Source organism: Cyanistes caeruleus, chromosome 9, assembly GCF_971803275.1.
Source record: "Cyanistes caeruleus chromosome 9, bCyaCae1.hap1.1, whole genome shotgun sequence".
In the NCBI taxonomy this organism is placed as follows: Eukaryota; Metazoa; Chordata; class Aves; order Passeriformes; family Paridae; genus Cyanistes; species Cyanistes caeruleus.
Window position 1 is genome coordinate 6,397,511 of NC_141709.1, and position 27,200 is coordinate 6,424,710.

At 41.5% G+C, this 27,200-nt stretch overlaps 2 long non-coding RNA genes across 2 annotated transcripts; both read left to right on the forward strand.

Moving 5' to 3' along the window:
- The first annotated feature begins 603 nt into the window (after window positions 1–603).
- LOC147651471 (uncharacterized) lies at window positions 604–11,857 on the forward strand. The gene is made up of 2 exons (XR_015274076.1): window positions 604–981; window positions 2,757–11,857. It is a non-coding gene; the product is annotated as an uncharacterized LOC147651471 (long non-coding RNA).
- Window positions 11,858–14,130: 2,273 nt separating this feature from the next.
- Window positions 14,131–15,839, forward strand: LOC111932533 (uncharacterized). The gene is made up of 2 exons (XR_015274075.1): window positions 14,131–14,708; window positions 14,816–15,839. It is a non-coding gene; the product is annotated as an uncharacterized LOC111932533 (long non-coding RNA).
- Window positions 15,840–27,200: the final 11,361 nt, after the last annotated feature.

Here is a 27,200-nt window from a genome sequence, read left to right on the forward strand (position 1 = left end):
TTTGCTGTATTAATATAGTTTCTTTTATTTCTGCTATTAACGAAACTTAGAAATAGTAGTGTGATACATATATATATTTCTGAGGCTATAGCATAGTATTAAAATAAAGACTGCTTTTGTTCATATAATCCAGAGAATGAAAAGACAGAAACCCCCCCTGCATTCTTAGATTATTTTATCCAGATGAAGATGGCAGTAACCAGAGCTCCAGGGGAGGAATTTATTGAACCTCTGTTATCAAGGAGTGTGAGACTGAACAGAGCCAAAACAGGATTGATCTGCTGGGGGGGTGGAGTTGAAACTAAGCAAAGGAACATCTAAACTTAAGAGGAATGTTTAAATCATGCATAGGGATCTATGAATATACAACAGGCTAGTGCTTTTAAGGAATGAGCCTTTGTTAGTAAGGGGTGCTCTTGGCTGAATGACAAGGCACCCAGCCGTATTTATTAAATAATTTAACTATTTGCTTTATTTTTGTCTCAGAATTGTCTTTTTATTAAACTTTTAAAATTATACCAAAAAGGTGAACCACATTTTCACAGGGGCTTACAATATCAAGTGCAGAAATCCTGTTTCCTTTCTGCTAGCATCCATTAAATCAATATGTAAAGGTCAGGCTGGTGGGTTTAGTGGAGAGGACATCAGCTGTCCCTTGTCTTCTCCAGAACTTCCATTTACAAGGTCCAGCTGAGAGGAACAGGCTTTAAGTACCCTCAGAACAAGAATAGCACTGATGCTGCTTTTTCTTTATCCCTTTCGTCTTTGCAGGGGAGGGACCTGCTCTGTGAAGACTTTCCTCCTTCTTTCTGTCAGGGGCATCTTGATGGGGAAGCTGAAGCATGGGGGAATAGCTTTTCTTTGTGGAACAACCCTGCTGTGTGCTTCTTTGTCCCTGTCCTTGTCTCTCCATAGAAGACAGGCTGTGTGTGGACCACGTGCATCTGCTGGACCATGGGAACTCTCCTGCTATTTTAACTGGTGAGCAGAGGGGAAAATATTCATCAAAGCAAACTTTAAACCAGACTGGTGAAAAGTATGGCGATCATTACAAGTCACAACACGACCAAGAATCTTGGTTGCTACATGTTCTACTCAGAGCTTTGTATTTAGTTAAAGTAATAGACATTCATATTTAAATTGACGAAGAGACAATAACCAGAGGTATTTAGCATGAGCAGGTGTACATGTCAGGGCTTAAATTCACTGAAGGATGTGATTAAAACAATTACTGCCTCCCCTTTTTTTTGACAAGGAGTACTGTCTTGCTAATTGCGGGCCACAGGTTTGCACAAGATGATGCCCTGAGTAAGAGCAGAGGTAATCACTGACATCATGCAAAATAAAGCTGCTATGAATGGACTTTTTTAATTAACTGTCTTTAGGGGATAAGAATCATGGCTGTAATTTTGAAAGCAAGTAAAGGTATTACAGATAATCAAGATAAATCTGCTCAGCCTCTGGAGTACAGCAGAGAGGAACAAGGGTCAGGAACTCAGCCTGAGGAGATCGGTCATTTTTAGAAAAGGATAATTGTCCTAAAAGGGGAGGTCTTCCCATCACCACTTTGGAGAAATCCTTAATATTAGATCCCCATAAATCAATCAGTAGTTCAACACTTTTCTCAGACACAACTATTGCCACCAAGACTTGAGCTGGCTTTCTGCAGTGGGATATACAATAACCATACATTTTAATTTACCTGTGACTTTTTTTTAGCTGGCTGATGACCTCCAAAAAGGGTTTCATTTAGAAATTATAACTTTCAGAGCACCAATTTTTGTGATTATTTACAATGTGATTATCTGCTACTGTTCAGTTTTTATTTAGAGTCCTACAGTATTTAATGGACACAGGGAATTCAGTGGCAGGAGGTACAGTGAATATCTGTGAAACTTGGATTCTCACATGGCCCTGTGTCTTTGTCCAAGCAAAATGTCAGTGCTTTTAAACTGATCCAAAGTGGGAATCCTTTGCCTGGTTGCCCTGATACTGGGAACATGATTCCCTTCTTGGGATCAGTTTGCAGTAGCTTGAGTCAAACCAGGTTTCTTGCTGCTGATGGGTGAGGACAGTGCTGCAGTTTGTGTGAATTGGAGGGCAGACTGAAATCCCAATCTTCCCTTTAATGCTTCAGTTTATACTTTATTACTTAAAACTTTTTATAATTTTAAGAAATAGGGATCAGTAAGATGAGAGGAAGGGCAGTGGTGGTGACTCATGATTTCTATGCCTCATGCAGACACCGCAGAAATCCCACAGTGCAGTGAATCAGCCTAAACTGGGCCTTCTGAGACACTAACGTCAGTCATCAGCCCTGCTTTGCTCTGCTGGGGACCCTTGTACTTTTGTAGATATTTGCATATATTATAACATATATTTAATAATATACATCATTATATATTATGGTGGGACACTGACACAGAGTGCCCAGAGAAGCTGTGGCTGCCTCATCCCTGGAAGTGTCCAAGGCGAGGCTGGATGGGGCTTGGAGCAACCTGGGATGGTGGAAAGTGTCCCTGTCTATGGCAGGGGGGTGGAAAGAGATGAGCTTTAAGGCCCCTTCCAACCCAAACCTTTCTATAATTCCACGTTTCTATTATTATGTGGAATAGAGAAACAGGAGGACAAAAAAGTCAATTAGAAGTGCACAACAAGCTTTGGTGTAGTGTGAAAATGGATAATAAAAGCCATCCCAGCACACTAAACCTTCCACCCATTTCTAATTGCATTTTACATATAATTTTATCTTCCAGTATCCCTGTTCAAGAGTTTGCTTAAAATTAACATGAGGTATAAAGGTATATTCACAGAAGTGGATTGAAAAGTAGTGTTTGTTCATCTTCTTCACTGTGGAAGGATTGAAAGACCAGAGCCCTGGTGTGCAGTGGGGAAGAAAAGTGGTCCAGGTAAAGTTTGGCATATGGGAAAAAGGGAATGCACAAAGTTCATAAACATGCGGAGGGGTAGGAAAGCACTTTGGAAATTATATACACAGAGAAATATAAATATAACCCAAGCTCTAAAGTGGAGGTTGGTCATGCCAGCTGCAGCCTTCCCAAGATTTCCATTAGACTAACATGCTTCATTTTTGGGTAGAACTCCTGCACACCCCAGTGCTGCTTGAAGAATAAGCTTAAAAATCCTGAGCAAAAATTCCTGTGCTGCTTCTTGAAAGCACTGCAGAAAAGTAGAATAAAAGAGAATAAATATACACTTCTATTGTAAAAACACTTTGGTTATGCTCTTTAAAATGCTAATGCAAAAAGTAGAAAACCAGCTGACAGAAAAGATAAAATTGGAACTATGAATGGCCTCTGTGGGATCCCAGCTGTAACCAGAGAAGGCTTATATTTTCTTTTGAAATTGTTCATTCACTACTTGGAAATGTTTATTTAAAACCTTTTTCCTGCAAACATCTAAAGGTATTAATTTCACACTTGTGAATGGTTATTAAGCTCAATGGATGTGAGATCATGGTCTAAGTTCTGCTGAATTACTTCATGTTTAGTTTACTGAAGGTAGCATGTCTAGGGCTGTCTGGTTGCTCCTGAGACAATTTACAAGCCTCTCAGTCAAAGTATTTTTCAAAATAATTCATATACAGCTGCTTTCAGATCTAGGGGTGGCAGGCTGACTGTGTGTTTTGTCACAATTAAACAGACCTGGTTCATCATGGTTTAAAATCACTGCTCTAGTATATGGTTTCTGATGTAATAGTCCAAATAATTTATTTGTTATATGTAGCTTTCCTGCAAGGGCAGTGGGATCAGTGCCCCCTGAATAACCACCCAGCTTTCAATGGATCCTTCCCAGATTGCTGTCTGTAGCCCAGCTAGAAGGAGCTCAGATGTTTTCTGGAGGCAAGGTTTGCCATAGAGGAGTGCCATCAGTAGCAAAGAGGCTTCTTAAATTTAAATTGAATTAACTTTTACCCTGAATATTTGCTTCTGTTGCTAAACAAGTGACAAACGTTACCATTTCATCCAGAAAGGTAAATGCCTGCCAGGTGATCCCTGTACCTCCTGGGAACACCCAGTAATCCATGCCTTCCTGAGGGACAGTAGGAAGGGGAAGGTGGGAGTCTGTCAGTGGAACAGCTGGGTGAAAAGGTCAGTGCAAATTGGGTGTGCGCATAATAATGACTTTGTGGAGATTAGCGTTATGCTAATGACCCAAATTCCAGGGGGTGTTCCTAATGCATACAATGGGCATGCAGGTGTGCTGGGTTCATGAGCTCAGCAGTACAACAGGAAATGTGGACTCTAGAAGTAAATCCCCTCCCAGAGTGAAAGCTACTTTATATCAGATTCTACTTCTCAGAAAACAGGGAATACATGAAAAAGGAAAATTTAAAAAATTGGGCAGTGTGGAAGACACAAAATACCTCGAGTAAACTAAAAAGCGACTAGCCAAATCTTACATGTGTACATGTGCTTCTGCTTCACATATAATCACTGAAATTACTGAGTTTTCCTGCAGTAATAGAAGCTCCTTGGCTGTCATTTATTTCCTGTATGAATGTCCCGGGACAGATTATCCAGTTGAGTGCCTGTAACCTCGTTGCTGAACTGGAGCACTGGGTTGTTCTGTCAGCTCAACATCCTGAGTGCCCTCCCTCCCTCCTTTTCCAGGCAGGGTGGGGGCAGAGGGCAAAGAAATCCCTAAGGTTTAAAGCAGTGTCAGAGCATTAACACTTAGTCGATGACAACTCTAAGGATTAATTCAAGCTGGTTAAATCCCTCTTAGCGAGAATAGGAACCAGCAAACCATCTGGTGGAAAGAGCAGTATGACAGGGCTAAAAGGAAATACTGTCCGAGTAGGCAAAAAAAAAAACCCAACTTTTCCACAGTCTCTTGGGAATTGCTGTGTTTCCTAAGTGTCTGATCACAGCAAATGACAGTTTTAATTAGAGTGGTTTGAATAAAGAGGGTGAAGAACTACTGTGTTTGCAGCTCAGGAAAAAAACAGATTTAAACTTTTACATTTCTACAATACCACATGACACTTCCAAAAAAAAAAAAAAAAGAAAAAAATACTAGTCATGTATTCTGTGAAAACAAATCTCAACCCATTCAATGTATTTTCCTGCTAAGGCTGGCTCTGTTGCGGCCTCTGTTCTCTAGCTTCAATATTGAGTGCTCTTCACAGAGGCTTTACAGCTCCTCCTGTGAGAGAGCTGCTGTGGAGCTCCTGCGTGTGGAACCGCCAACGCCAACGAGGAGTAACCCAAGTGCCCAGCCAAGGTCAGTATCACAGCCCTGGGACTAGCAGAGCTGGCCTGGCCTACAAAGGCAAGCTGATCAGCCTGGGAAACTGCTCCGAGGTTACCCCTGCAGGAATTAAGAGCGTTTGTCTCTGAAGCAGATCAGACAATGTAAATTGGATTGGAGGTGAAGTCTCTCCTCCGTGATGTCACTCACTGATATTTATACTCAAAATAAGGTCTTGCTGCTGATAGGTTTAAAGCTTGGTTCAGTTCTTTTAGTCTCCTTATGAATAAAGGGATCTATGAAGCCTTGTAAGATTTTAATTACTCTGTTTTCTGAGGTGCTGCCATTGCCTGGTCCGTAGTGGCACCTGGCTGGCTGGGGTGATTGCTGGCAGCTGTGCCCAGAGCCTCACAGGCAGGGAACTTCCGAAGGCAGGCAGTAAATGCATTTTCCATTCACTTTGATCTGTTAGTTGTTCCCTTTTTAAATCTAGGAATTTTCTTTTGTTGTCAGTCATGAAATGTAAAAGTGTTATGTCGCTTTATGCTTCTGTTCCAAAACAGGGTTTACTAACTTCCTGATTACACACAGCTTGTTTGTCTACTGAAAGTTTTCTTCCTGCTACTCCCCAAATATTGCCAGGGAAAGGAATTTATAAATTCAGCATGTTGGCCTGTAATCTGATGTAGAAAATGGCTTTGCAAATATAAGCACTGATTTCTTTTATTTGACTTGCTGATAGAAAACCACCAAAGCACTGGTTCACACTCCTCTTTTGAAGGTGACTATTTTTTGCATGTAAATGTCAGAGTGAATGTGAACAGGGGAGCCCTAAGGCTTGCCTGCTGCTTGAAGTGAACCTTTTCTGTACAGGGAAGGAGGTAAAAAAAGGTCAACAAACGTTGAGCCTGTATTGATACAATAGCGAACCACCTCTTCTTTAGAAGCAGTAGTCCTGTTCTTCAGCCCAGCCTTGCTCTCAGAATGCTGCTGAGATTGAAAAATGTCTTCTCTCTCAGGAGCCTAAAATAAAGATAAATTGGGAATTTTTGGATCCAGATTTGAAATAAGAGGATCAAAGGACTCAAAATACCAACAAAGATGAAAAGAGTTTGTTCACCAGTGTCTGCTGATACTGAGGGCTGTGCTGAACCCTACAATATCAAGCAGGAAGCATCTGTGTGTGCTTATCAGCTTTTTACAACACAAAAATCACAGGTTTCTGGCATCTGCCCTATCAAAGATAAGGAGTAAGATATATTCACAACATCTGTGTGTCAGAATATTGGACATACTCCAAAACCTGGAGTGACTTGTTTGTGTCTTTCAGCTCAGTTTATGGGCAGTTTGTGTGATAGCATTAAAACTGTGTGAGAGGTTGAAGCCATCCATCCCCTCTGGTTTTGGTTGTGATGAGAATCCATCAGTCTTGTCACTTGTTCTTATAAACCAGCTGTGCCCTTAGAATGGAGAATAACTAACAGCACTGAGTCATGGCAGTGAACCTGCAGGAGTCCTGAAGGAAAGCATTATCCTCACATCTGAGTCATAAGAATGCATCTTCATGAAACATCTTGATAAACCATAAACTCTACAGCAAGATTCACAGTAAGGGTTTACCAATTACTACTAATTAATTCCTAGCTAATGGTGCCCCAAAAATAACAGCTCAAGGCAGAACAGCAAATACTGTTTAGTTTTCTGTTGGATAAAAGCCCATTAAATTATTTTGTTTTTAAAATTTCACTCTGATTTTAGCCAACATAGGAATGCACATGCTGACTGGGACCAAGTTGGCCACTGCTTTGACTCTGACAGTGGCCAGAAGGGGATGGATGCAAAGAAGAAAGTAAAATAGGGTGTGTATCTTACCTTTCCCTCTCCCTTTCTTCTCTCCGCCTAGTCCCATGTGATCTCCCAGCCATTTTCTTAGGCGGGGCTGATGGAATTTGTGTTTTAGAAATTCCTACTACAGCTCTTGCTAAGCATTTGTCCAGTTGCTCTGGGAGCTCGTATAAGCTTTTTGCTTATTAAAAATGGAAAAGGCAGCAAATGGAAAGGACAACAAAGGTGCAGAACAACATCCATGTAAGGTTTGATTGGACAGAGCTCCACAGCCAAAACACAAAGGGAGAGAGATTGTGTTCTGTTAACTTCCCTTTCTCTTCCATCACAAAAACTTGTGCATGAGAGGGATAGTTATTTTTACTCACCTCTTCCAAGTTATTAAAGAATACATAACCTTCAAAAATATCCCCTGTAAGTCAAACCTTTCCTGTGCTGCAGGGTTTCCACTCAGTCCTCATATGGAAGTTGGTCCATACATTTCATCGTCTTTGCTCTCTTTTGACCCTTTTACACTTTGCATATTTTGTGTTTCACCAAAGCTTCCCAGAGTACTCAATGTGAAAGATCCATGGATGTATGTAATGGTATCATCTTCTTGCCTGTTTCATGCTGCATTGTTTTTGTAACAACTCCTGAGTCTTTACTTTTTGACAGCTGCCAACTATTGTGATGGCCAACAGCTGACCTGAAGGCCTCACAGTTATAATTATAAATCCCCATTTTATAACTGATAGGTAACTAAATATAGAAGTACCTTGACCGGTAGGTTATGTAACTTGACCGGTGTGGATGACTGAAGAGCAGGCCCAGGTTGCTGGGGACACGGCTGCTATTGGCTGGTTGGCAGGGGGGCAACCAGTTCAGAAAATGGGGCTTAACCACGCGGACCTTCACAGCTATATATGGAAAAGAGCACTCCATAAAAGCTGGCTACATGAGCTTTGGTGTGTTTATGTTACGTCCCTGTCTACAACATCAAAGTGACAGCCAATGACGGAGTTCATGTAAGTCTTCATTTAAGCCCGGTTCTTGCTGTGCCCGTTTTCCTGAAGCTGTTCAGAATGTTGATTTAATAATTCCCAAACTAATGAACACTATTTTCATTACAATTACTTACAAGATCATACTTATATATGCATACTGAATTTAATTAGCTTTAATCATTTGAGTGATTTCAATCTGCATCTTTAGGCATCTGAATATCTTTTCTGCATTTGGCCTGAAATGAGAGTTAAATGTCTTGTTGCGGCAGTTTGGGGTCAGTACAATCATAGTTGTGTAACAAAATATGTGAAACAGAGCCATGCCATCTGCACTTTCATGTGCTTTCTAATGGATAATCAATGAGGTACCTTCAAGTACTGAAAATATCTTCACACACTTACAAGTAATCATTGAAATCTGCAGCTGAAAAGCAATATTAGCACTTCTTTTTTGGTCATTCTGTCACTATAGAATTGACAAATTCCTTTACTTTAGCCTCACTAACCCAAGGTCTGGGTCTTTTTTTCCCATAGAAAAATCTTTCTTAGTGGTCTCAGGGAAGGAGTTTTTGCCTTTGGCAAGGCCTTCAGTCAAGGGAGTTTTTCAGTTTTCAGTATTTGAAATGTGCCTAGCAAGAATGAGATGGAGGTCAACTGATGCCAGCAGTCCCCAGCTGAGTGATGGGAGTTATCAGGGATATGGAAAATAAGGTGTCTGAGACATCAGGGGATTGTTAAGGGTGGAAAAGACCTTTAAGATCACCAAGTCCAACCATCAGCCAAGCACCGCCACCTCAGGTGCCATATGCAGGCATGCATGAACACCTCCAGGGATGGGGACTCCACCACTGCCCTGGGCAGCCTGTGCCCATGTTTTACAACTCTTTCTGTGAAGAAAAGCATGAGAATTCTGTTGCTTAAGGAAAAGGAGACTAAAGAAGAATCTAAGTTTTCAAGGACAAAAAACCTGTGGTAAGGGAAAAGATACTACTTTGTTTTCTGTCTGTGGAATCTATAGTGCATTTAATGATAAAATGAGTTTGCAGCAGATTTTCTGGGCAACTGCCATGTCTTCACCACAGAGGTCTGGAAAGAAAGGTCTGTTGTTCCTGTTATGAGGCCAGGCAGCAGCTGGAGAGTCAAAAGTGCAGTAAGAACCTCAGCACACCTGGAATACCCATGTCTCCCAGAAATGGAACTAACACCCTGTTGATCCTTGCAGTGGCAATGGTGGCTCCAGGACTACTGCTGCTGCTCCAGGAGAAGCTCTCACTGTCAGAGTTGTGATATGCTCTCCCTAGCAAAAAAGAAGCAAGTTTAAAATGTATTTGATATTGTGGCACCTGTCTGCAGGCTTTCAACAGCAAATGCTGGGTGAAGCTCATCCAATTTTGAGTATGAGTGTTCTTTTTTTAATTCTTTCCTAGCCTACTGTAGCTGGCAAAAGTCATCAAAATAATAGGTTACAAAAATATTTTGTAGAGAAAAGAACCAATTACATATCTGGACTTACTGTGTAGAAAGAACATCACTCTTTTTTCCCACTTTATTCTTTGAATTATAATTTCTTTATTTCAAAAATATCTAATTCCATGAACTTTTATTCTAGATGCAATTTATGGATTGTTCTACAAATCTTGTGGTAGTTTGTTCTTTACCAGCTTGATATTGTTAAACCCAGTAGGAAAATCTCTTGAGGAGCTGGAAAAAAATTTAGGGCAAGCCAGCTTGAATTAATTTCACTGTCTGGAGCATTCTTAAGGATGTAAATAATCTAATGCTTAGAATATCTTTGAAATCTTCACAGTTTGTCAGCCTCTGTTAGAATACTTTCACAGACAAGTTCTCAAGAATTTAATAAGGATGAAACAATTGAACTTCTGTGAGAATCAAGGCGTTTAACAGAAAGTGATTTGCTTTTAAATGGGGTCTTAATGAACCCCTCTAATGCTATGGCAGAGACACACAGTAGAAAATGTGTGGAGCAAGGTCTCACTTCCTGTTTGGCTGTAACAATGCACAAGTTCATGCACAGCTTAATTTGGTGTCTTGCTGCACTGGATGTAAAAATATAAATCTTACTACAACCCTTCTGAAATGTATACTGAAAAAAAGGAAAAATCTGTAAGAATCTCTGGAAGTTCCACAGAGTTCTTCCTGGCATCCTTCTGAGGTTTTGTGCAGCTGGGGCAGCCAGGAAGACATTTCCCAATGTGTAAGTGGATGCATAGTGACCACAGTACTTGTGAGGATCCCCCTCTTTTTTTATATCCTTATTTTGCCCTTTAGTTTCCATAGTTGCTTTTATTTGGGAAAGCTGTGTCTTCCAGAGCTAGATGATCACAGATATCCAATACTGGATTCCCTTCTCCTGTCACAGTTCTGCTTTTTGAGATTTTACCTTTCTTTCTGTATATGAATTGGCACCTGAGATGTGCCAATAATTATATGGTTTTGTTTCCTGATAATAGGACCTAAGACTAGAAAAATGGTGAGTTTTCCTACTCCTGCTGGCCTAAACTTGTCTGAATTTGTCAGCTGAGGGCACATTTAAAATAGTTGGTTTTGTTTGCAGAGGGTGGGACAGACCTGTGCCTTGTCTGTGGTGCTTCACTTCAGGAAAGCTTTGGTTCTACGGCTGGATTTGTTTTCTACACTTGTAATATATAATGGACAATACTCCTACTGCTTACATGATGATGGTATTTGTTATCTAATGTGTATGTCAAGCACTTTTAAGAGCCAAAACACCTGCCTGCTAGTGATATTCTTACCGCTGATCATGAAATTGATTCAAATTCTGATCTTGTCCTTTGTGTGAGTCATTTACAGTTCTCCAGCACTCAATAGCATTAAAGAGCTATTATCAGAATAATTTTTATTGGTACAACACCAGAATCAATCTCTAGAATTGCTTCCTATATAGTGTGTCTGTACTTGATTTCAAATACCCATTACTGTAATTACCTGGAAATTACAATATTGCCAAGAAATCAGTACTTTGGACTTAAAGTATCTCAGTTAAGATGATTAAGGAATTAGAATTGCCCAGCTTTTGTCTGAGGCAAAGTTCTGATAGTGCTGAAGCTCCATTAAAAGCTGGTTGGCACGTTTAACACACTCCGAACAGTGAGTTTCGTGTGTTTACTAAAGATGTTTATTTTCCATAGTCATGTGGCTAAAATCTATCTTTGTTTTGCTTCAAAGAGTTTGCCAGGCTGGAAAAAGAGGTGCCCTTTAAAATGCATATTAGGGATGGCTGTTTCTCCTTGGGAAAGGCTGCAGCACACTTGACATACCTCACCTTAAGCTTTGTGCTCAAGCTGAAATGTGGCCAGTGCTGTAACAGTCAGGGATGGATGAGTCAGAATAGACGTCAGCAGAAAGGCACCTCCTACCAGCAGGGTGAAAATACTGAAATATAAGTGGAAGGTCAGGAAAAAAAATGCTTAAAAAATTAAAAAGCAAAATTCAGCTTCCTCAAAGAACTTGTGGACAAGGTGAAGGGTGCTGCTCTCTTCAGATATGGAACAGAAAGTTTGTAAGGCAGTGGCAGTGACTCTTCCCAGCTCTACGTGCTGGCCTCCATATTAAGATTTATTATTTAATATCTGTTACAGACTCTATTTAGAACAATAAATACCCCTTCTCCTCTTGGCTCTTCACTAACCTGGCCAGATGAGGCTCTCAATGACAGTTTGGCATGAATTTTGACCAGTGAACATTCCCTTGCTAAATAAAATCAATTGATGGTGTCTCTGTGCTGATCATGAAGTTTGTTCCTCAGATAATGATAAGTTTAGCATACAATCACTGTTTGCATCTCCTCCTGGGCTATTTTTAATTGGGAGTATTTTAATTAGCAGCCTTCCAGTACCTAGAAGGGCTCCAGGAGAGCTGGAAAGGAACTTGGGACAAGGACCCAGAGGGCCAGGACAAGGGGAAATGGCTTCCCACTGCCAGAAGGCATGGTTAGATTGGATATTGGGAAGAAGTTCTTCCTTATGAGGGTGGGGAGTCCCTGGCACAGGTTGACCTGAGAAACTGTGGCTGCCTCTGGATCCTTGTAAGTGTCTAAGGCCAGGCTGGATGGGGCTTGGAGCACCCTGGGCTAGTGGAAACAGTCCCTGCCCATGGCAGGGGGTAGAATGAGACGTTTTCTTTCAACCCAAACCATTCCAGAATTCCAGGATTCTATGATTGGTTCTATGAATGTCAGTCTCTTCTCTGTGCATTTTTAAACCCATTTTTTTGGCAAGTCTCTTCTGAAAGAAAATACCTCCTATATCACCCAGAACTGCTTAGAAATGCAATTTTTCTTGTCAGCAGAATTGGTGGTGGACTCTCACTGTGGTAAGCTTAGTAAGGGAACACATGGGAAAAATAGAATTTACATTTTAAAATATTGTGGAACTGATGAAAGCTTTTCTTCTGAGATTAATTTGTGAGTATGTAGTTGTTATTTTTCCCCAGAAGTTGTGCAATCCTGTGGCCAGACTATTACCTACTTTCTAGGCTGCTCTGTGTTCATGTGTTAAGGTTGGCTCCATGCTGTGTTCCACATGTAGTTAGGATGGATCCTTGGATCTTTTGGAAAACAACCAAAGGGAAAAAAAGCATCTAGACCTCTGTACTGAGTCTTCTGTCTGGCCTGTTTATGCAACAGGGTCAATAAAAGCTAATTGAGATTGGCCTTTTGTTGCCCCACTTCTCCTGTTTTTCCGATGTGTCCCTCACCAAATGTAGGTTACGTTTATCTCCAGCTGTCAATGCTGGTTTGCCACTGCTGGCTCTAAATCAATAAAAATACACACTAGTATTTTCTGTGTCCCCATTCCCTGGGGTGTCATGGGCCTTGGAGAACCTGCCACATCAGAAACTATACTGGGAGCTGGTACAGAGCACAGGACATGCTCAGGGAATGAACAGCAATGTGGAGTAGATTAATTCTCTACCTAATACCATTAATAAAAAACTCCTTTGGACGATTGAAGTCCTATTTTCCCAAAATGCAGCACTTTTTCCCTGTGTGCCATTAAACACCAGTCACCATTAAATTAATATCACGTTAATATAAGGATTTTACAATCACAGAATCACAGAATATCCTGGGTTGGAAGGGACCCACAAGAATCACACAGTTCAATATGTTTTAAAAATGACAGAATCATTGATTCCATTTAATAATGTCACAATGATTTTCAATCTTTTATTTCTTGATAAATTAGTATTTATTAGTGATAGATTAAACAACTTCCCAGTTGCTTTGCTTCCCTTAAGAGTCCCTGCTTAAAGGATATTAAGATACAAGGCTAGTGAGCAATGAGGGAACACATAGGTATCATAGCACTGTTATTTCCTACTAAATTGTCACTGGTTCCATGAGAAATTATTAACATGGATAGACCTTTCCTTGGAATGCTGTCTCTTATTACTGTTTAATGTTAAAAGTAGCAAACTGACTTAGAACTTTCTGAGCTCCAGTGATGGGCTTAAACCTTCATTTGACAAGATTATAGGCCTAGATTTGCAGTGAGGTTTGTTTGCCTTGCTTCTCTTCATTCTTGAAAGTGTCCCTGATAAGACATAGGTTGCCCACAGGTCCCAGTGTAAATGCTCATCTATACATTTCTCTCCCATAATCAATAGCAAAGCATTTGTATTTTGATTCCGTGCACTCCGTGTTTTCTGTGGTCTCTTAGGGGCTAAATCTCACTCGCTTTGATAGAACCTTTTTTTCCTCTTTAGTCCCCAGTATTTACTGTGAGCTAACAATGAAGAGATTTGGTGATTCTTTGATGCAAGCCCTGTGAAACTGAAGATGTGATCTTTGGGAAATATACAGTGCAAATTTTTGGTTAACTCTGCTGGCCTGAGTGTGCTAGGGCTGAGGAGGAACAAATACTGATGTTGTTCAGATGTTTATGTAGATGCTCATCTTACTCACAGAGGTTTTTCTCTGTAGCCCTCCTGCACTGAGGAGACAACCTGGGAATCCTTTGCAGGCCAACTGTCAGCAGTCAGACAATGGGTATCAGAGCTTCTGAAATGCTGTTGCTCAGTTGTGTTTGCTGACCTGGTAATGTATGAGAACCTTTTGTTTGCACCTACTTGAGCAACTAGAAATATTGGCCTTTTCCAGGCCTTTCACTCTTTCGGTTGTAAATAGAAATACAGTCAGGGTCATCTGCAAATTGCTTCCTTGTGCTGGGTCAGATTCCGTATCCAAACCAGTCAACTTAGCGTGAAAATCTGTGGAGTTTAATCTTAAATGTTGGATTGTTCTGTTTTTCATGTTTGTAGTATTATTTAAAGGAAGGAGAGGACAATGCAAAAGGCAAATGAAACAGCAAATGCTGTCTGGATCAAGCATTTGAATTCTTTCAGCTGCATTCTTTCCCCCAAACTTGTGAAGATTTGGATGTGTATATAGCTCTTTTTCTCTGTTCTTATATTCCAGGCATGGATGAAGCATAGGCAGGGAAGAATCCTAGCAGTAGCACCCACAGCTACCAAGTGTTTTGATGACATTGAGGCAAGCTTTCAGTTTCACTGGAACATAACTCTTGCAGCTGTGGAAGTATAGACAGGAGAGGAACTCAATGGCCTGCTTAAGAGAATTAACCTTTGCCTGTGTTTCCTGGGCAACACAGATAAGGAAAGGTATAGCTGCCATGCTTAGAAAATGAGTTTGTTGTATTCACGGGGAAAATTGCTCTAGCAAAATCTAAATGACTCTCAAGCAATAATTTTATTTTTTTTTATTCCAGTTTTCTTTTCAGACCCCACTGAAACCATTTACACAGAGAAGAATAAACATAGTGGAATAAATACACACATAGAAGAATAAAGAAGCCCAGGTGGGAAAGTTACTCTGAAGTAAGACAATTTACCAAGTGGACACCCCTAGCCATTCCTTAGGTAGTTTGATTCTGGCACAGATGAAGGTATTTACCATGTACAAGGACTGAGTCGTCATGGGAATTTAGATGCACTTAGAAGAACACCAGTTCTGTTGTTTGAATACATTCTTATTATAGATAGACAATTCAATGTCTGCCCAAAATATTTGTCTTTTGATAGGTTCACAGTATTTTATGATCAAACTAAAACAAACAATACTGAAGAGTGGGGGAAGAGGATTTTTTGTTGTTCCTTATTCCTCATCTCAATAATAAGGGTCTTGCTAAGGGTCCTACTTATTTTGTTTTTATACACATACACATATGTGTATGTTATTTTATACAATTTTAAACTAATATATTTGTAAATCCTGGTCAGTAAGTAGAAGTAACAAAAGCTGTTAGAAATGTTGCTGTTTCAGTGGAGCTCCTGTAAACATTTCACCACTGGCAAGCACTTGCTGATACATACTTTAAGATAATTTCATTATTTTTGTTTGATTTAAACCTTTGGTTTGTTTTTAACCTTTCCTAGAGTATTTTTAGTAATTTTAATTACTGTTCCTAGACTAAAATCAGCTTCTGTCCCCATTTTCCTTAAATAAATTGTCTTTTCCAAAAGAGTATCATAAAATAGATGAAAAGCGCGTTCCAGTGCCTAAAGACTTAAGGAGAAGTAAAGGATTTGGCAAGGAGATTGCTATAAAACTGCTTATCAATTTGTACTTTCTGATTACTCTCCCAACTCTCCCTTCATTTTCTATGAGATGCTCTGTGAGCCAATGCCCCAACTTTCTTCAGGTGAAACAGAAGTGTAGAATTCTCCTGGTTTGACTTCTACAGACTCTATTTATTGTCTGATTTCTTATAATAAAGTGGAAGATAAAGAAAACCTGGTGCTTCCTGTTGTCTGCTGTTCATTTCAGATTGTGTAACCCAACTGAGAAATGGCAATGCTCCATGCTTTGGAAACTTCCAAGAAAAAAATTCAAACCTTTAGTGTGTCTGATGGACTAAGATGAGAGGATTTATTATATGTACTCTCTTCTTGGGCATTGCAGTTTGTGGCTAAGGGTCCCTGAAAAATCTTCTGCAGAAACATGGATGAAATGCTCCTGGTGCAATCTTTTACTCTCCTGTGTAGCTTTTTATGATAAAACAACTGTTTGAAGGTGAACTGGATTGTCTTATGTGTGTTATATTCATATGTCTGAATTTTTAAATATTGTATTTCTTGCATTCTTGCATTTTCCCTTGCCTTCCCTCTACTTTTTTTTTTTTTTTCCTCCTGTTTTGGATGAGGCTTGCAGGATGATGTTTAGATCTCTTACATATTTTCCTTTGCATGTTTTTCTTTTCACATCATTACTCTTACAGAAAGTATTGGAAAGAGAGTTGGAAAAGGACTTTTCAGGAAAAGAGAAGGAAATGAAAAAGCAAGCAGACATTTTTATTATCTTTGAGGACAAGGAAAGATTTAAATAGAAGATTTGCTAACATCTTATTTGATGCAAAACTTGGTGTTTTTCTCAATATCTGGAACCCTGCTTTTCTGTTGGAAAGCTTCCAGCTGAAGCAGCTAATTTTGTGATTTACATCTCCTATTTTATCTCCACTTTGGCTGCTGGACAGAGTTCCCATCCATGGGTGCTTCAGCATGATTTCCATCTCCTCAGCCACCAGTGACTTAGTGTGACAGACGTCAGTCCAGCAGAGCTCACTGGGGATTACTGGGAGTGACTGATCCCAGCCTTCCTTCTCCAGCAAGATTGACACTGTCTTTAGTGCTCTCCCTGACAAATTATCAGTCACCTTCAGATGACGTGGATTGACTACCTCCTCAACCATAGCAGAGCAATGAGGCAAAGCTTTTATTCCTACATGTCACCTTTCCATGGATAAACGTAGGATTGGAGCCTTGCATGGTCACACTTGCCAAGTGTCTTTAGTAATGGATATGGATTTTAAACTGGAATAGTGGTGGGTGACAGCATGGCTTGGGGGTAGAGGAGGACTCTTGGGCTATTTTCCCTGCTTATTTATTTCCAATTAAATAAAAATCCCATCTGTAATGGGATTATGGTATTTGCTGAGAGTGCCTGTGGGCTTTTAAAGCATTGACTTTCTGACATCACTGAAAATGGGAATTGGGATGATGGCTTGCTGTGGTGCATGGAGATTATCTGAATAATTTGAGTCTTTAATGGGCAGAGTTTAGGATTGTTAGCTTTAGCTGGGATCTATGCTGGAAATGGGCAGAGTGCATAAAAAGGAATTGTTCCCTGTGAGGGTGGGGAGGCCACAGGGTGCCCAGAGAAGCTGTGGCTGCCCCTGGATCCCTGGAAGTGTCCAAGGCCAGGCTGGACAGGGTTTGGAGCAACCTGGGCTAGTGGAAGGTGTCCCTGCCCATGGCAGAGGGTGGAATGAGATTATCTTTAAGGTCCCTGCCAACCTAAACCATTCTATTATCCTGTGTATAGGAAGGAAGAGAGAAAGAGGAAGAAAGTGAAAGAAATGAGTGGGGGGGGGGGGGGGAGTGGGGGGGGAGAAAAGAGGAACTGAAGCACAGAAAAGGAAGACAAAGTAGGGAGAAACATCTTGTGCATTCCCTTGCTTGCTCAGGGCCTAGGCAAAAGGAGGGAATGCCCTAGCCAGCAATGTGCAGTGCCTAAAAACGAGTCTCCTAAACAATGCTCTTGGAAACAACAGCAAAGGAACACATCTAAAGGTTCAGGTCACCTCAGCTGACCCAGTGACGCAGCTGGTTTTCCAGAGCCCAGAGCTCAGGGATCAAAGGAGGCACTGCCTACACAAAGGTCTCCCTGCAGGACCACAGGGGACAGGTCATGGACTGCAGTGAGGTGACGTGTTGGGATTGAATCGCGTTCTTTGGGAAGCAGTGTCACTTTGATTCCAAAAGGATCGGGATCAGTCACTAGCAGGTGCTAGAAGGAAATGTCATGCACAAGAAGGTGCAAGAGGGAGCATTTTGCTGGTATTGTACTGTCTGCATTTTGGGAAATCAACTCCATGTCACAGTGATGGATCCATGTGTGCAAAACAGAAAACTTGTTCTGACTACTGACATCCAAAACATCCAAACAGTATTTGCCAATCCTGTAATACATCCAAGCTGTGCAACTGTGTTCATGTCTTCCCTGTCATTTGGCCTTTCCCTGGAAAAATGGAGACATGGATATCTGGCTTTGGAGCCCTCAGCTTCTGGTTTGATTCCAAGAGGTTTAGTTTTACCCTACACCCCAAGGCAGCTGTTCTGCAGGGAAGGAATTGAGGGTGGGAGAAGGAGTCACCAAGTTAATCAATCAAGTGCTGATCAGTAATGTTCTGCTGGGGTCAAGAAGGTAAATATCACGTGAGGGTGTGCAAGAAGGAGCACTACTTGAAAAAGTGTGCGTCTGCTCTAGTCAGCATTAGTAGGACCTGGCCTAGCTTTGGATGCTGCATTTCAGGAGAGACATGTGCTGACTGGAGAGCATTGGGAGGGAAGCACTGAAGGTGCTCAGAGATCTAAGAATATGGTTCTCAGGAAAAGGTTAAAACAACCCAAATTCTCTCAGTTTAAAAGCAACTGAAAGAAGGAGAGTGGGGCATAAATCTAAAGGCCTTAAACAGCTGCTGCAAAAAGAAAGAAAACAGTATGTCTTCTATGTCCAGAGTGGTCAAGACCAAAAAAAAAAAGACTAATTACATTAAGGGAGATTTGGATTTATTTTGAAAAAGTGGTAAATGTACTTACACCTTGGAAACAAACCCAAAACACAGAGGGAGCACGTGAAATACCACTAGAAGATTTTAAGTTTGACAAACTACTGGAAGCAATTGTATTGACACAACTGATCCTATGGCCAGAGGGTAGATAAAATAGTCTCTCGAGGGTCCTATTTCTTTGCTTTTTTACTTAATTTCAATTTTGCCAAGACAACTTTGAGTTTTGATCCTGGCTTCCAGAGCATCTGAAATTGCTTTGCAAATTTTGTAAATGAAGTTTCTCTGTTCTTGTTGCAGTCACTGCATTAAGATGTAAATTTTAGGCTTACCCTAAATGATACAATCCCACTTGCAACACATTCTGTGATTTGGTAGCTACAGTCCAGGTGATAGTTCCTTCTCAGAATGTCCTGTGGTAATGTGGGAAGGTGCGGGAAGGGAAGGTGCGGGAAGGTGCGGGAAGGGAAGGTGCGGGAAGGTGCGGGAAGGTGCGGGAAGGTGCGGGAAGGTGCGGGAAGGTGTGGGAAGGTGCGGGAAGGTGCGGGAAGGGAAGGTGCGGGAAGGGAAGGGAAGGGAAGGGAAGGGAAGGTGCGGGAAGGGAAGGGAAGGTGCGGGAAGGTGCGGGAAGGGAAGGTGCGGGAAGGGAAGGGAAGGTGCGGGAAGGGAAGGGAAGGGAAGGTGCGGGAAGGTGCGGGAAGGGAAGGGAAGGTGCGGGAAGGTGCGGGAAGGGAAGGTGCGGGAAGGGAAGGTGCGGGAAGGGAAGGTGCGGGAAGGGAAGGGAAGGGAAGGGAAGGTGCGGGAAGGGAAGGGAAGGGAAGGTGCGGGAAGGGAAGGTGCGGGAAGGGAAGGTGCGGGAAGGGAAGGTGCGGGAAGGGAAGGTGCGGGAAGGTGCGGGAAGGGAAGGGAAGGTGCGGGAAGGTGCGGGAAGGTGCGGGAAGGTGCGGGAAGGTGCGGGAAGGTGCGGGAAGGGAAGGGAAGGGAAGGGAAGGGAAGGGAAGGGAAGGGAAGGGAAGGGAAGGGAAGGGAAGGGAAGGGAAGGGAAGGGAAGGTGCGGGAAGGGAAGGGAAGGTGCGGGAAGGGAAGGGAAGGGAAGGGAAGGGAAGGGAAGGGAAGGGAAGGGAAGGGAAGGGAAGGGAAGGGAAGGGAAGGGAAGGGACCTCTAAGGCTTCCCCTCCTGCCATTGGACTACTCGCCCCACCAAGAATGTGCGTGGCTTTGACATAACTTACTGCCTTCTTGTCTCATATTTGTTTGTGCATGAGTTTCCAGGGGATTAAAGGCTTACTGAGGGATACATTACCTCAGATTTCCTTCTACCTTTTCTTTGTAAAGACAGTGGTGTATTTCCTCAACATGCTGCAGGTCAAATCCTGTTTTATCAAGCTTAGGTAAACAGACCATATCCCTGAAGGGACACCACATGCTGTACTGGGTTGGACTGGAAAGGGCCCGTTGAGTGAGCTGTGTGAAATAAAGGAATGGTTCAGAAAGGTCCTGGATGGGAAAGAGCCGAGTCCAAGACTGCACTAATGTTGTGACTGCACAGTAGTTGTGCACACTTTTGTGGCAAAGACAGTAAAATTTGTGTTTTCTGTTCTGCTGTAAGTATTTAAAAGGAAATATGAGTGCTTACATGTCCTGGGAGTGCATCCGGGTGCAATCCTGATTCAGACTGAAAACAAATCATGAGGAGGAAGGGTGGTGTTTGGGTATCCTCCTGACTATGTTCCAGAGGACAGGTCTCTGCCTGCCCAGGTTCCCCCTTGGTACGGGGTATCTTCTCAGCTCTTTGTCAACAAGACATAGCCACTTCTAGCTGGAAACCTGCCAGAGAGACAGAAATTCCTGTCTGTGGACTTCTATCTTCTCTGTCCAAGCAGTTTCTTACGAACTTGCTGATTTTGTGGTCATGTTGACATCGGGATGTGGGTCATTCAAACAAATCAATTTCAGGTGGTTAAAAACATCAACACAATATTAGCACAAGGACTAGGTGAAGTGTGAGGCTGAGGGAACATTCTGTACAGCCTTGAGAGGGGTCACAGAAACAAGCCCTTAGTAACACCTCCAAACTCTTGGTAGTATTTATCTATTGTATACAAAACAAGTGGTGGTAGGTAGCACAGGGCACTGGGTATTGAAACAGATCCAATTTTATTTAGGACCCCAGATTTTTCCCATTCATCAGATGTTCAGGACACTTTGCAAGTGTTTGGTAGTCCAGTTAACAACAAACCACCTAAAAACATGAAAATGCAAGATTTCCATCCATCTCTACATAGCTGGAGAGCAGCTTTATATAAATTTCTATATAATAAAATAAACTGGCTAGTGGTTTGGGGAAGTTCTTCCTATAAACATAAGAAACCAAATTTCTGCTCAGTCTGCATTCATGACAGAAGTATTCCAACAGGGGTAATTTACTTGCGCAGAAAGAGAAAAATTCTGATTTCCTCTGAGGAGTCTGTGCTCATATTTCTCCTTGTCTTTGTGTACCTCTATTTATGCTTACTCACTTGATTTAATAGCACTGCTTGCTATAATATGTAGGTGTTATTATGGGGTTTATTATATGCTTTTCATATGTGTGGCTTCTTCTCCATTTCTCCCTGGGGTACAACTCCCTAAGGACAAACCTGGCAGCCTTTGCCTACTGAGGGCTGTGGGGTGTGCTTAGGGCCACCCAGTTTTAGCTTCCAGGCTGCCAAAAAGAAACAATTTCCAGCTACCCTGGAAACCTCCTGCTGCTCTGGGCTGGGAGGTGGTGCTGTGTGTCACTGCTGCCTGGAAAGTGCTCTGCCCATCCTCCTTCCCTTCACTCCTACAGCCTGACTGCCCTTCCTTGGTGTTTCCCACTCTTGGGATGGCAGAAGTGAGGCAGCCTCTCCACCAACGTTTTCACCTGTATCTCATGTACATCAGTAAATCTACTATGACAAAGTAATTCCACTGGAACAAAGATCCCACCTGCTGCCAGATGCCTGAAGAGCTCAGTAGCATTTTCATGTCTGTTACTGTACAGTAGAGGTGCTTTAGCCCCTGTTTTTTGGGAGCCAAAGTTGACTATAATCTATAGAATGCTCCTGGACAAGAGGCCTGTGTCCAGGTGTGCCTGAAAATCCTCTGAGGAGAAATAGGGACTGGAGTCAGCCTGGGTACAGAGAAAATCATGTGAGGCACAGCAGGCTCTGCCTGCACCAGAGGAGTCTGTGCCAGGCTCTGCTAGGACAGGGATTTATTACCATACGTGCTTTAGTGTTACCAACTGCTGGCAGCATAGTTCATGTGGAAACACCTCCATGGCTCACTGATCATGTTCTGGAGTGACTATCAATATGTAAACCAAGCTTGAATTGCACTTTGAATGCTCTATAGGAGGTCACCAAGACTGCAGTGGATTAAAAATTTACTTTTGTAAAAGGCATGACACATTATATGGGCCACGTGTACAAGTCCAGTAAAGCAGGCAGACAAAATACATGAGACTTTCAGTCTGATGAAATACAAGCAGTATTTGTTGTGTTAAAGAAAAACAACTCAGAAAACTTTTTGTTTTTGTGAGGGGAAGTAAACTGTTGCAAAAATATAAATGTAATTAAGTTATATAAAAATATTTCTTTTACTACATAAGTACAAATCTAAAGTACTCTAAGTCTTATAGAAGAAATCCCTTCACTGGCAGATAGAGCCTTTACTATGGTGCTGGTTTTAGCTGTTATGGAAGTACATTGATAGTAAATCTCCATTGATAGTAAATCAATGTTAACAACATCTAATGAAAAGTTTTCTTCATTGTTCCCCCTTCTGAGACACAGCTGGACATGAGTTCAAACCCATGACAGTGGCCTTACAGATGGAAAATCAGCCTTGGTGAGTGTTTCCTTAGGGTTTGTAAGGCAGGATGGCCTAAAAGCCTCAGGACTTGTTGCCGAGACTCCTACTTACTCTTAGTACCAGCTATTTCCTATTTACTGGCTCTAAGCCTGCAGAGATGCTGGTAATGAACCCTGGGCTGGGGCTGGAGTGAGGATCAGGCAGACCCCTGTTGGGAGCTCACTTTGACTCAAGGCACTGACAATTCAAATGGGCTTCTCCTGCAGACCAAGTGCTCAAGATGGAAATGGCCATACTGGAAGTGAATCCTCACAGAACACAAGGGAAGTGTTTTGGGACCCACTCCTGCATTCCTTAAGCCTAAAAATTCAGTCTAAGCTTGGCAGTAGTGTCCCTGAAATAGCACAATGTGTCATTTGTGTATCTATTTTGAGCAGAGGCAGATGAAAATCTCATTTTAAAAGACCGCACTTTTTAAAAAAGTGTAGAAGAGACTTGGATATCACTATCTGTTTGATACTGACAGTATCTGATTGATGTGTTTGATCTGAAGTCAGTATCAAAACCACTATGGACCTAAATCCTGTGTGCAGCCTTAACTATGGAGCTTGTAAAGTGAGGAAGGCCAGCACAGGGCATTCCTGATCAGACCTTTTCTACTTTTAAAGGGTAAATAGAAAGAAACAGAGGTATGTGTGGGAGTTTTAGATCTTACAGTGCTAATGTCCTCAGATAAAGAACAAACAGGGCTCAGGCAAATGTTTCCAGGTTTATTTTAGTGGCCTAAATGAAACTAGAATTCCAAGCAACAGGCCCTCATTTATTATGTTCATAATATAGTGAAGGCTTTTTCTCACAGTAAATGTTTTCTTTGTTATATTGATATAAATGACTGTGTTGGTCCCAGAAGAAAAGTATTTTCAGAGTCTGATAGTTTCTCTTAGAACAGTGCATTTCAGTCTCTCAAGGGGTTACTCTGATGATAAGCCAAGCTGGCTTTGGGGACCAATTGTTAGTGCAGTTAAAGCACAAGTCCAGAAAAATGGTCTATGAACAGTTTCTCTGAACCGATGTTAGTTGAACTTAAACACTGTTATTGAGGGAGGAGGCAAAGAACATTGTGATTCATTGTCTATCAGTTACTTAGAGCTGAGAGGATATACACAGCACAGATTTGGGGGAGATTTGTTGTCCTGCTCTTCTCCTCCTGCAGTAGGAGTTTGCAGTTTCCAGAGAAACTCAAACTTTAAAGATGCTGGCTAGAGAGTAGGGTGCTGCTGATCTTTTCTAGGAGAGCTTCTCTTTTGGGATTGCATTTTCCAAACTAGAAATATAAGCAATGCAAATTAGAAAGAAATAATTTAATGTTTAGTGCCTAGAGCTTTATTAAATGATTGTTTTTGTCCTGGTAAGACCTTTCAAATTTTCAGTTGATGATTTATTTTATTATGGATTGCAGTGTTAATAATTTGCAAGATTACCTAGCAAATGGAATAGATGGTTCAATTTAACATTTTAGGAAAATATCAAAACAAATCAACATTAGAGACTTTGACACACAGGGTCACTGATTCATCTGCTAAAGCTGACAACAAACAAATGACTCATGCTAAAATGCAATAGCTCAATAATTTGGCCAGCTGTTCCAGCAGTGTTATAGAATGGATATTTGTTCCTACACACGTGGTGGTATTTTCTTCCCTCTCATCCATGTCTAGAGTGTTATGATTTGGATCAGAATTACAGCTTTTAGTACTTTAAAAACCAAGACAAAACCAAAACCCCACCATAAAGCCCAACACAGGCTTCCCAGAGCAGTGGTAGAGTCCCCATCCCTGGAGATGTTCAAAAACCACGTGCATGTGGCACCTGGGGATAAGGTTTAGTGTTGGACATGGGGGTGGTACTGGCTGGAGGTTGAACTTGGTGATCTTAAAGGTCTTTATCAACCTTAACAATTTTATAATTCTATGATTCTTGAAAAAATGAAATTAAATCCCACCAGGATTGGAAGTGATTCTCCTGAATTTTGGCTTCTTTGCAGGCTTATTCTGTGACATTGATCAAATTTCCCAAAGGGCTGTGTTCCATTTAGGGTTCACAGTGGTTTGTGTAAATGTGAGTCATGGTCTTACGGTGACTCATGTGGCTTATGGTCTTATCACTAAAATCCACCTTTGGAGCAGAGGGGAGTGACAGGAATAGAAGAGAAGAAAACACTTCCTGGCAAGCAGGTGTCTGGATGCTTCAGTAGGACTGCAGCTCTCACTTCCACCCCGTTGCTCAGGGAAAGCCCATCAGGAGAAAGTGGCAGTACTGGTGCTTTGTGTTCTCAGGAGAAATTTGTCCTGCAGCAGTCACTGGGCTGGGCAGAGGTGTTTGTTGGACAGGACTTCTGTACCTGCTCCCCATCCTCTGCCCATGAAATGTGCCACAATCCTTCATGATGCATTCTGGGCAAGACAGAATTTTTTTCCCCCTCTAAACCATTAAAAAGCCCTGCATTTTCAGGGACATCTTTCTCACTTGGACATCTATATCTTAGTTTTACTTCTAAGGCCAATGTTTCACTAAGGCCAGTGTTTCACCAGTCACAAATGGATAGGCTGTGGGTACATGAAACTCTGTTATACAGTCTAATCATTGTTTAGAAAGTGGACCTTTTTGAAAAAAAATCCTTAGATTCAGGATCTGAGCATCATAACACAATAACTAGATATTGCATCAAGCTATGGATCCCATCTGGTTTAAGGACAACAAGTAAACCTGCAACTGCACAGGGAATCCAGCTGATATGGGAATGGACTCTGAAATGAGAAGGGTTTTCCTGCTGTTTGTGCTGAGGCTTCGATCCAGTGTTGCCATGGTGGAAACTTGTCATTTATAAGCTTGTTGTAATAGTGATGAGGATTTGTGCCAGATGAATTCCTTCTATATTCAAATTCCTCAGAAAAAAAATTACGTTATATGCCTTGTTACTCATCCCTTTTTGCACTTGGGGAAGATGGTGCAGCATCAACTGGTTTTTTTAAGTCCTTGTGGGAATGACTGATGGGCCATTGTCACTGTCAGACACAAAATGATTCACACAGATGCAGCTCGAAGTGTGATGAAAGAAGAAGGAAGTTTATTTGTTCTTTCAGTATTTATAGGTTTTTGACAATGACTAGAGATTGGATAGTCAGGTTACCACCTTCTCAACCACATTGGCCGTGAGAGACATCCATCAAAAGGCATATCTTCAATGGAAGGTATAAACATCTATGTTTATAGTTACTTTCCTGGGAAAATGGCTAGAAATTATGAAAACAATATCAAAAGGTTTGATTCTCAGGTGACAGGCCATTGGCCAAAACCATGGATCAAATTCTGTCCTTTTGAAATGGACACCACAAAATTCTGGAAGCTGAGTCCTCCTCAGTATAATACTCCCACAACAGCAGGATTTTCCTGAGCCTTTGTGTGTATGCTGAATCTAGAAACAGTGTTAGGTATGGCCTGATAACCAAGATTACTTCCAGCTGCAAATCTGGGCTTCAAATCATCCCACAGATTGGTCTGAGTTTCTCTCTTGTAACCCTAAATTGCATCAGTCCTGCCATTGGTGCTGTTCTGAAAATCAGTCAGGGTTGTGTTTATCCTCAACTTGATCCACAGTTTTTGTGTGGCCCTGGGGGATAATGGACAGCAGATGATGATTTAATTGGTAAGATGTGCAAAAGTACACTTCTGCATCAAAGCTAAACCAAAATGGCCCTTAAAGGCCACATTCTGCTGCCTTCTCTGTTTTGAGACCATATGAGGTGTGTCCTAAAGACCCACCCGAGCAGAACCTCCTGCTTCCATGCTTTCAAGCTGGCCCTGGGAACACTTCACTCCTCTGCTCTCTCACAGAGTAGCAGCTCCTATTTTCTCTCCATCTTAAACCCAGCAGTGGGGAACTCAGTTGAATGCTGGGACTACAGCAGGAGGCAGAAGAACTGAAAACTGCCCAATTTCTGGGAAAACTTGTGCATGTGAACACTCAGCACAGGGTACAAATGTGCTCATCCATGTGTTCCATGTCCAGGTCCAGATGGGAACACAGACATATCCAGCTCCCTGTATTGCTTAAGTGATTCAAAGTGCCACAAGAGAAACAATATCATTCACTCCCTTAGAGTATTCTGGTACACAGATATTTTAATACACTCAATTTTAAGGGCAAATTCAATTTCAACAAGTGTCAAAGAAGATAGCTTCTGAACTAAAAAACTCTTTTGTTGCCTCTTTTTCATGATGAGAAACCATAGACACTATTGAGTGTAGATTGTGGCAGTGATCTTCTAAATATACTGCTATATAACTCAATAAAATAGTGTTAGATTGGAGAAAGGCTAAAAATTCACTAGAACAAGGATGAATCTGATATGTGACTTTATTATGATGATATATTACTGATACATATTACAATATAGACCATCTTTTTTTACTGTGGAGTCACACAATTGAAACAAAATGACAAAAGGTGACTTTTTTGTCATTTATATAGTAAAAGCTTTAAAACTTTGTACCATCTAGGTTTCTCCATCTATGATGAGATAATTTGACACTAGAATCTTGTATCAAGTAGTTCAAAGGAAGCAGTGATGTACTGGCACTGCTTGAACTCCATGAACGACTGGGTTTGTATCAGTATCTGTTGTATTTA